This window comes from Pituophis catenifer, unplaced genomic scaffold (genome assembly GCF_029215685.1).
Source record: "Pituophis catenifer annectens isolate HBS135680 unplaced genomic scaffold, rPitCat1.0.hap2 SCAF_4, whole genome shotgun sequence".
NCBI classification, from domain to species: Eukaryota; Metazoa; Chordata; class Lepidosauria; order Squamata; family Colubridae; genus Pituophis; species Pituophis catenifer.
This window is the reverse complement of record NW_027256884.1, coordinates 99,960,732-99,972,132: the sequence shown is the minus strand read 5'-3', so window position 1 is coordinate 99,972,132 and position 11,401 is coordinate 99,960,732.

The following is an 11,401-nucleotide window of genomic DNA, read 5'->3' as shown; positions in this document are numbered from 1 at the left end:
GCTTAATTTTAGCTTCTGTAGTCATTGCTATGCAAGAAGTTAGATAAGACTTTTTCTTATTGTCTGTAATTTTTTTTTACTCGAAATGGCAGAGGCTGAGCTTGGGAATTTCTCAACGTAAATATGCAATATCGATGCAGGTCCCACTAATTCTTCTTAGAGTTTTTTTCAATCCATCTTGAAACTGTGTGCATTTAGTAATGGTGAGTGAAAGAGTGAGTGATTCAGAACTCATTTGCATCTAAATATGGCACACATATCCCCAGCAACAATTTTTTTTGCTGGGTCTTCATGATGTTGCCTTCATCTGATCACCATCTCTTAAATGAATCAGTCTTAAAATCATCATCCTTAGCTGAAATGGTACCAGCTATATTAGTGTGACATAGGTTTCCCATGGATATTCTAAAGTGACTTTTAAGCAGCCACTTTATAGTTCAGGGGTGTCAAACCTGATTTCATTGAGGGCTGCATCAGGGTTTTTTTGTTTGTTTGTTTTTTTAATTTGATTTATATGCCGCCCTTCTCCGAAGACTCAGGGCGGCTTACAATGCGTTAAGCAATAGCCTTCATACTTTTGTATATTTATACAAAGTCAGCTTATTGCCCCCACAAACTGGGTCCTCAATTTACCCACCTTAGAAAGGATGGAAGGCTGAGTCGACCTTGAGCCTGGGGAGAATTGAACTCGCAGTAATTGCAGGCAGCTGGATATTAAATGCTGCCTTTAGGAGGCATTAACCTCCTACACCACTCAGGTTCCTAGGGTTGTTTTTGACAGTGGTGGGTTGCCCCCGGTTCGCACCGGTTCTATAGAGCCAGTAGTAAAACTGGCAGGAGGCCCCGCCCACCAACCCCGACGTTACCAAAATGCTTCTGCGCATGCGCAGAAGTGCGTGTGTGCATGAGCGAAGCGAGCGCGCACGTGCGTCCCTGTTGCAAACTGGTAGTAAGGGTAAGTAGAATCCACCCCTGGTTTTTGACCTTGGGGGCCATGGTGGGTGTGGCCATGGTGGGTGTGGCCAGCTTGATGTCACTCATGTCAGGTGTATCTGTGGTGGCCCGAGATCTCTGCCAGTGAAAACGGGCCCCCAAGCTCCATTTTCACTGGCAGAGGGCGCAGGAGGCAGTTGTGGCTGAAAATGGAGCCTGGGAGGGCGGTGCATAGCCCACCTGAGCTCCGTTTTCACTGGCAGAGGCACCAGAGACCGGTCCTTTGCTGTTTCTAGATTTAAGCACCCCTTGGGCTGTATCCAACCCACAGGCCTTGAGTTTGACATCCCTGTTATAGGTGATTCGCTGTGGTGGTGTGGTGGCCTAGTGGGGAAGATGCTTGCTTCCTACTTGGAAGGTTGGGAGTTCATTCCTGGGTAGCAGCAGCAGGTTCATAAAAAGGGAGTTCATAGCTGATTCACTCAGGTGATTCTTAAAGGGATATAATAATAAGCTTGGCATTTATTGGACATTTTAGGGCCTCATTCCTTTAGTCTATATGCACTGTTGTCTGTCATTCTGTTTTAGGTAGCAGAAAAGTGCAGTTCCCCTGTACCTATTATTCTCTGAAGTTATTCCTGGCCTGGAACACCTTGAACAGCAGCTGCAATGGTAGCAGGAGGTGGGATGCACAGTTTTCTACTGTTTCATGGTGCAACCCTCCCTGCCAACAGATGTGTTCAGTCTGCTTTTGAACAAGGTTTTAGTACTCTTCTGAAATAGTACTAAACTTGCCTCCAAAAGGAAGTTGACTATCAGTTAACATCAGCTGAAAGCCAGATTCCCTTTGCATGAATCTGCACAAAGCATTTGAGGGGAAAAACAGAGGGCATTCTAGCGGAGAGTCAAATTTATTAGTCTAGGCTTATGTCAAAATTTGCCTCCTCCGCAAGCTTCAAATCCAATCCACATTAACAAGAATTGGCGTAGGCTTTCCTGCTGATTATGTTTGATGGAAGGGATGGGAAATACACCAATCCTTGGCTTTGATATTTCCTGTAAATTGTAATCAAGGACAACTGCATTTGTTGTCATTGTGTCTATGAGAGGATAGGGATGACTAGTGAAGGCAACATATTTTATGCTGGCATAGCTTTTTACCAGTTCCATGTGTATACAATTAATCCTCAGATTATGACTGAAATCAAGCCTGAATTATGCCCACAAGTCATTGTGATAGTAAGTCAAAGCATCATGTGACTGCACCTGATTTTTCAACATTTTTGCAGTGCTCATTAAGAGAATCAATTTTCCCCACAGGGCATTTTTTGCCAGAAATTTGAAGCAACTACCTGAAACCAGAAAAACATCTTGCAAATTGTGGTCATGTGACTAACAAGACCCTGCAAATGGCCATAAAGATGAGCTTGTTATCAAGTGCCCAAAATGTGATCATGTGTCTATAGGGGGCTATCCTCATAACTTGGAAAATAAGCCATAAATAGTTTTGGGGAATCCAAATTGCAAATGGTAGCTAAATGACAAGTCATAAGTCAAAGATTACCAGTATTACTTTAACTCAGCTGAAGGAAGAGCTGAGAAAAACAAAGAGACAGAGGAGTGATTTAAAGAAAAGATGTCTTGTGATTCACTGATCCAGTATGTGCTAAGGTTTGACAAATGTAAGCTTGAATAAATCATTTCTTTTGTGCCTATTTATAGGCAATGCACTTTCTTTCATTTTAATGTACATAGATTCTACCCGTCGCAGACTTTAAAACTGGAAATTGAAGCCCAATGGAAATTACTTTTACAATGTCTATAGCTGTTTACCAAGAGGCTCCCTACTGTGAGCTGCCATAAATATTAGATACTCTTGATGCTTCTGCAAAAAGCTATAATGTAATTTTTATTGATGCCATTCTACTGAAAATGGTTGTGCTGTAACAAGAGAAGATAGCTTAGCCTTAGATGATGTCAAAGGAAGAGAAAAAATGCTCTTCAACCATGTATGAGGTATACATCTTATTTTCTGAGTGTCATCCTTAATTTTAAAAGATGTTTCTCCATTGTACTTTATTTTTAATAGGATTATGTCCTTTAAAAGTATTGGACACCCATCCCTACCCCCAGCTTGATGTCATCTAAAAATTTAATGAACAGCAATTCAATACCATTCTCATTTTAAAAATTGTCTATTAGCATATGGCCAAACCTAGAATCTGATGGGCTCCCACTTGATACTGCCCCTTCCAGAACAAAGCAGAACCATTTATGAATAGTTCAACCCATTGCAAATTCTCTGGACTGCAGCACCATCTGTCTATATGCCTCTTGTTTAGAAATGCGTCATACATTTCATCAAGACTCTGACTGAGATGAAAGTCACTACTCCTAGAATATTCTCCTAGCTTTACAGGCAACTCGTTCTGTCATTAGAAGAGGTATCGTGTAATATGATGTGTTCTTAACAACACATCCTGGTAACAATAGCAACAGTGCTTGCAAAATGACATCTTTTCTCATACCTTGCTTAGTACAAGACAAGGTAAACTGATCTGCCTGATTCCTTTCACTTCCCCTTTTGAATAATGAGACTGGCCTCTTCTCCAATATTCTTGTTCCTCTCCAACTCAGTTTCCATCAAAAGTTGCATACTGCAGTTCTGAGAAAAGATTTTGACCATTTCTTCAACATCTTGTGATGTTGAAGAAAAGAAATCATTTAAGATTGCAGAGTGGATTCTTACTATACCTTTATCAATCCTGAAGCGTGTTTTTCCTTCTCTGCTGAGTCATATTAGGAAAGGTACTTTCGCTCTTTTGAGGAAAGACAAAAAAGATGTTAAGCAGTTCCACCTTACCCTCATTTCTTTATTTGTCCTGTCTTTATTATTTTTACATTATATATTTCTAATACCCCTTCTTCCTCTTATGTGCAACAGACCAGCAGCTTCCATGATAACTTTATTTCAAAATGCCTTAAACACCAGCAGTTACAGTTTCCACTCTCTTAGTTCAACCAAAGCCAACTACGCTGCACCCAATTATGGGAACTTTCCTAGCTTGATATGTCTCCAGTGTGCAAGACTGCAGTGAAGTGACAAAAGGCACTTCTTAGAAAATCCAGACGCTGTGATAGAAGGCTGGCAGATAACAAGCTGGAAAAGGATCAGAGAGATTGGCGAGATAAGTGACTGATGTTTGAAGACATCTTATCTGAACTTTGTCATCTTTTACTTCCACCGATGGCTGGAAATAGCTCATGATGAGCCTCTTCTCCCTAGAGAGATTGTAGGCAGACCCAGAACTGCCTGGCAGTTGAAAGGACATGGTGACATGCAAACTAGTTTTTTTTAAAAAAATAGCTGGATGAGTGGATCAGGATTCCTTTGTAGCCAGGGAGATAGACAGTAGGAGACAGAAAGATATGACTGAGCCTAAATTGATATGCCTACTCTTAAGTAAGAAGCCACTCTCCTGTTAACATGAATATAAATGAGAATAGAATAGAATAGAATAGAATAGAATAGAATAGAATAGAATAGAATAGAATAGAATTCTTTATTGGGCAAGAGTGATTGGACACACAAGGAATTTGTCTTAGGTGTGTATGTTCTCAGTGTACATAAGGAGAATAAAATACATTCATCAAGAATAAAAAGATATAACATTTAGTGATAGTCAAGGTTACTAATAAGCTATCAAATTGTACTAGGAAACAAATAAAAACAATATAATTGAAAGATACAAGCAACATGGTTATAGTAATAACTGGGAAGAGATAGATACTAGGAAGGAAGAGAAGAATAATAGTAATACAGGGTCTCACTGAATGGCCCACAACTAATTTAAATTAATGGCATGCAATTTCTTTTCAATTTTGTTTATCTAATGTAAATTGGTATGATGGAATGTTTTATGTAAATTGGTATAAACCTGCCTTCTCTAGAAAGCAAGGTCTGTTGATCTTTGATTCCTACAAACTTTCATCAATCAGTTGCAGAAAAACTGAGCTAAACTCTGTTAATATACCTGGGAGTTTACTTAAGCACACACACACACACACACACACACACACAGAGAGAGAGAGAGAGAGAGAGAGAGAGAGAGAGAGAGAGAGAGAGAGAGAGAGAGAGAGAGAGAGAGAGAGAGAGAGAGAGCGCTATATTCCTCTGCCCCACAGACTTGCCAGCTGGGATGTTTTTAAAATCCTTTTTAGAACTATGGGATGGAAGGTGGCACTACATCTTCTATCTCAAACACACACTTGAAGTACCCCAATCCTGCCACATAATATATAATTGGTAATTACTAGCAGATAATGTTGTGTGGAAGGGGAAAGGAAGTTGAGAAATATATCAATTGCTCCCCCAAAATTATCCCATATGTTGTCTAAGAATTGTTAACTGTTTATAGGCAGTTTTAAGGGTCTACTTTTCCTTTTGGTGTTAATGGTTTCTTTGTCAGTAAATCAAACAGATTAGATGTCTCTTTGGTCAGAGGATAAAAAAAGTAACCTTCATTCTCAACTTTCCAGGAACCTCAATGGTCTCAATGATGGCAATAACTGGAAGAGATTGGGAGACCATACTTAAGTATTATTTCATCCATCTGTGCTGCTGGCCTTCTTTTCAGTCAGACATCATGGAATGATCCCCCCCAAATTGTAGTTATTGACAGCATACATGAAACAGAATGATCACAATGTTTGCTTCTATCAAGATAGAGAGGAGGCTTTCATTTGCATTTTTCACCAATAAATCCTAGAAAGATTTGGTTTGGGACCTCCTCCAATTCAGCATTTGAAATGTTGAAATTTGAGATAAACCTGCCAAGAAGTCACTATAGTAAGATTCTCAACTAGCTGTAAAGAAGGGAGTACCTGGCACTAGGAGGCCTTTGGCAGATCATCAGCTGGCTCTCAGGAGAAGACTTGATTGCAAGGCCCTGGCCCTTAGGTCTCTGTTGGCTCTAAGTAAACAACAAACCTATTTCTACTATGGATCATATCAATGGGAGGTTCCAGCTGGCTTCTTTTAAATAATTTCAGTTCTTTTTATGCTTTGGAGGAATCTGAATAAAAACTGAAGACATATGCAATAGCACTTAGACTTATATACCACTTCACAGTGCTTTATAGCCCTCTCTAAGTGGTTTACAGAGTCAGCATATTGCCCCCAACAATCTGGGTCCTCATTTTACCTTGGAAAGATGGAATGCTGAGTCAACCTTGAGCAGGTGAGAATTGAATTGCTGGCAGTCAGCAGAATTAATCTGCAATAGTGCATTCTAACCACTGCACCACCATGGCTCTTATCTTGTCAATAAACAAAAGTAGTACTGGTAAAGGAAAATATTTGTACTGTAGCTTAGGGCTGAAATTAGGTGTCCTTGGTGGTCTCTGAGCTTCATTGTTTGATGATGTTATCTAGTTTGGGTACTAAAACCTGCAAGAAAACGACTAAGCTCAGAGACCACCAAGGACCCATCGAACAAAAGAAGTTCCAGACACTGCACTGATGCAAATTTCTAGCTCTATATCTAAAGCAATTAATTCTCTTTTATAGGATAATTCTATTTAAAGGTTAGCAAGCCATTCTGAAGCTAAGTTTAACATATCTTTACTGTAATTCCCTATATCCTAATTGTGCTTCATTGAGGATACTGCAGAGGTGGGTTTCAGTAGGCTCTGACCAGTTCTGGAGAGCCAGTAGTGGAAATTTTGAGTAGTTCAGAGAACCAGTAAATACCAGCTCTGACTGGCTCCTCCCCCATCTATTCTCTGCTTCCCGAGTCCCAGCTGATCAGGAAGAAATGGGGATTTTGCAGTATCCTTCCCCTGGAATGGGATGGAATGGAGATTTTACAGTATCCTTACCCTGCCACGCCCACCAAGGCACGCCCACCAAACCATGCCATGCCCACCAAGCCACACCCACAGAACCAGTAGTAAAAAAATTTGAAACCCATCACTGGGATACTGTATATAGGTGTCAACTTGTTTGGTTTAGCAGCTTACACAGTTCCCTCAGGAAGATCTATGCAGACATTTCCTAGCTGACAATTGCCCATACAAAATGACCCTTCTTCATTTCAATCATGTCCTTAGTTATCCTTTTGAAATCTGTGTGTTGACATTTTAATATGAAAGAAAAAGTATTACAACACCCATTCTGAACAGCTAACTTCCCTTCCTTTCCTTTGAATTATCTATTCAAAGTTTGCATTCTGGGAAAAGCATATTTATCACTTTCCATTCCATTCCTTTCAGTTTTTCATTTTACAACTGGTCAGGTTTGTGTTTTCTTAGTTGCCAAATTGTGAATATGTCAAGTTTGGTTGATCAATTTTTTTAAAGAACAGTCTAAAAAATCTATGTAGCTTGGTGCACACTTCCTCAAATATAATCTTTATTCTTGGCCTTTTATTTAACTTATTTATTCATACTTTACCACACATGAAGACATGCATGTTTCTACAGCCTTTTCTTTAATATACTTATTTTACTTAGCAAACTATTACAAAATTCTGGAAAGTGAGATTTTGAAAGATGATTAATTTATTTTGTATCAGTTAAAAATGCAAAATTAGAGAAATTTCCATTGCAACATTGGCCAAACACATTCCAGACAGCTGAATCTCTACTCTAAAAATCCGATTAGTAAAGTACTGGCATTGACAGGATGCAAAAGTTGGGTTAGAGATTTAAACCCAAGCCAATTGGATTCCATTGCTGTGTAGCATTGTGGAGAATCTTTTTAAATACTTAATGTATTGTTAGACTTTAACACTGGAATGTTCCAGAATGCATTGCTGCCAAGGTTCCATTAATGTTCAAGCAAGGCATTTATCTGAACTTGTGGGGAGTGAAAGTATCTAAAGTAGAGACGCTAACGGCACATGTTGTTGAGTCACAATTTCCAGCATCCTTTTTCACTTACCTTTGAGCAATATCTGTAGATTTTCTCACCCCCTACATGCTTGATTTTGTTTTATCTGTCTTTGGTCTTGCCATATATCTTCTACATAATACTAAACTGTCGTCATTATGAGCTTTAACTGAGCAAAATAGTGCATCATAGGAGCTAACCTACAGAATGTATCGAAATTCCGTCAAATGACTCCAGAGGGAATGAAATTTGGAGAGGGGTGGCTGCTTCAGTTCTTCTGGGTGTTGCTGTGGTGACATAATCTTCATTTTCAATGGTTTATGCCAGATTTGCACTCCCTCACTTCCTACTTCACCATCAGCCATTCATCTGCTGGAAGGGAAGGAAAGGGATAGATTCCATAAATACATTTTCTAGTCTAATTATTGGGTTGGATATTAATATATAGACCCACATATCAATAAACCCAAAAACAAGTAATAAAAGGCATTGCATCAATGGAGGCATCAAGACTGGCCTAAATACAAACGTTTTTATTCAGAAAATAAAGCAAAATAAAATAAATCAATACAGATAAAACAATGTACATTTCTGTAGGAAGCTATCTACTAGTTTTGAAAATCTTACAAAGGCTTAAATCATGCAGCAGGATCTTTAATGCCAATCTTAAAGCTCAGACAAGTTCAAATAACCTTTTTAAAGGTAAATTGATAAACTATTTTGGATTTTAAAGGTCAAGTCTAGCCCTTTCAATGGAGCCTGAAAATGAATAGCTAACAGTTCATCTAGTATGCCAGTGGTTCTCATCCTGTGGTTCGCAGATCCCTGGGAGAGGGGTGATGTCATCATAGGGCGGGGGTGAAATCCAACAGATCCTGACAGGTTCTGGAGAACTGGTAGTGGAAATTTTGAGTAGCTCTGAGAACCGGCAAATACCACTTCTGGCTGACCCTAGAGTGGGGTGGTAAAGGAGATTTTGCAATATCCTTCCCCCAGTAGTGGGGAGGGAATGGGGATTTTGCAGTATCCTTCCCCTGGAGTGGGGTGGGAATGGAGATTTTACAGTATCCTTCCCCTGCCACGCCCACAAAGCCACGTCCACAAAGCCACGCCCACAGAACCGGTAGTAAAAAAATTTGGATTTCACCACTGACATGGGGGTCTGTGAAGATTGAATAAATGTTATGGTTTAAATCTTGACTTAAGTCTTGGGGATCCATGGCCATAGTCATGGCCACAAAAGGTATTTAAAGGGAGTCCATGACTAAAAGGTTGAGAAACACTGTAGTATGCTATTAGTAGTAGTACAATACTAGTAATGTGATCCAAATATATAGTAACCAGTTGTTTTTTGTAATAGCAGGCTCTGCTTCTGAATCATCTTTAAAGGCATAATCATCTCTTCAATTCATGGTGAAGATTGGGTCTCTTCAGAGTGCAGTGTTAAATCTTCAAGCATTCCCTGTTGTCTAAATGGAATTATTCTTCTCTAGGACATGTTGGCGGCCATATCCATCACAAGAGCAATGATATTTTTTTTTTATTAGTGGGGGATACAGATAATCCCATCTTGCATATTATATTGATACTCTGTAGACTCACGAGTCAAGCCAGAAGAGCATCAGTCTGGGAGCTGAGAGAATACTGGGAATAGATGACTATGACTAATTTGGTTAAACAGCACTTTGACACATAATTACACAGCTCAGAAAAACTAAATGCAGATATAAAGGATGCTTACTGAGAAGCTTCTAGAAAAATGTACAGTTCCCATCATTTTCACAACCATCCATGTACACATTAAATCAGAGTCAAAACTAGTTGCTCTCACTTTCCCCTACTTTTTAATTCCAGTGCATGAGTCAAGTGAAGAAACCAGAAGGCATTTTAATTAAATTCAGCAGGAGATGGGGAATCATACTGGAGGATTCCATTTCAAGACTTCACCCTTTCTGTCAATATAAAGGGTAAATTTATATTAAAATGAAAAGTAGGGGAAAAAAGAAATGTATAGAAAATATTCCATTAGTTGTCAGCTGTCAAATTCTAAACAACTTTATTCTGAAATCTGGACTCCTGTCTTTGGACTAAAGCAAAGAAGCATCTTGTGGCACTTAAAGACTTGCTGATTTCTTATAATATAAGTTTTCATTACTCAGAGGCCAGTTCATCAGTTTAGGCTTAATCAGATCAATTTGTCAATTCGTAACCATAATACCAAATGTATCATGATATCATTGTGGAACCTCCATTCTTTCACGCTTGTGTTACACATATGTAGGTAAGGGTCCAAGTCTGCCATGTATTATCATGATGTACAATTTTTTTTTTCATTTATCCCGCATTGCCCAACTCCTTAGACCACTGTGTTTATCAGATGCATGGATATGCAATAGAGGCATAAATAGAAATATAGAAGAGAGTGCTCTCTAAGCACAACTGTTGTGCAAAAGAAGATGAATGTGGCTTTGGGAAGTGAAGATAGAGGAAATGATCAAGAACTAAACTGAAGGAGTTACTAACGGATAACTCCTGATGAACTAATGTCTGCTAGATTGCTAATAGTCAGAAGCAACTGGATGACTCAACATCAGGGTAATGGTTTAAGGTGTTGAACTCACAGTGGGGAGACCCAAGTTCAAGCCTATCCTCAATTGTGGAAGTTCATTGAGTGACTTTGGGCATGCCCTATTTCACAGAGTTCTTGTGAGGAAAATGAGAGGAGAAAACATTAAGTGTGCAACCTTGATCTCCAGTTGATTATTCCTGGGAACCAGTATGGCCCTGTGTTTAATTTCACTGGAATATCACAGTTTGAGAAATTTTGGATTTAAATTCCGTCTCTTTGATAAGCAATTTGAACAAATGCTGGTGTCTTGTAAGTTTTGCTTGTAAATGGTAATTTTGTGGTGGGTTTTGCTGGAAACCTGTAGCAAGTAAGTCCGTGTGATGATCCATTGGTTGTCTATATAAGGTTTACATGCTTTAACATCATGCAAATATTTGGCATGATTATAACATACCAACTTCTAAATTTGACTATTACACCCATCACTATTAATATTCTTGTTGGTACTATCAACATTCAGTTCTACAGCAAGCTCTAAGCAAAGAAACTGAATTTCACAAATACTATTTTCTCTTTCAACCAAACTTCACAGCTTCAACTGAAGAAATGAAGACAATTTACTAAACAAATATTACCAATCAATATTGACTGTGATTGTCTACTCCACTACATCCCTCCACCCCAGACACACTAGGCAAAGTTAGGTAATGACTATCAAGGGAGCAAATGTTATGACTCAGGAAAATGTGGGCACATGTTGGAAGCTGAAGTTCTCTGTATTTGCTCTTACAGGCAGACTATTGCTGTTGGGAGCCATGGAGCATGCATTCCTGTCTCTAGTTTTGAATTAAAATTCACTCATCTGTCTGGTCAACTTTCATTTGCGGGAAGCCAGAAGTGCTACTTTGTGTTAGGTTGGTACTGTTCTTGAAATAATTTGGACCTGTATTTTCTTTCCAAAGAAAATACCAAGAATCCCTTTCAACAAAGCAGAGCCTTAGAAGAAG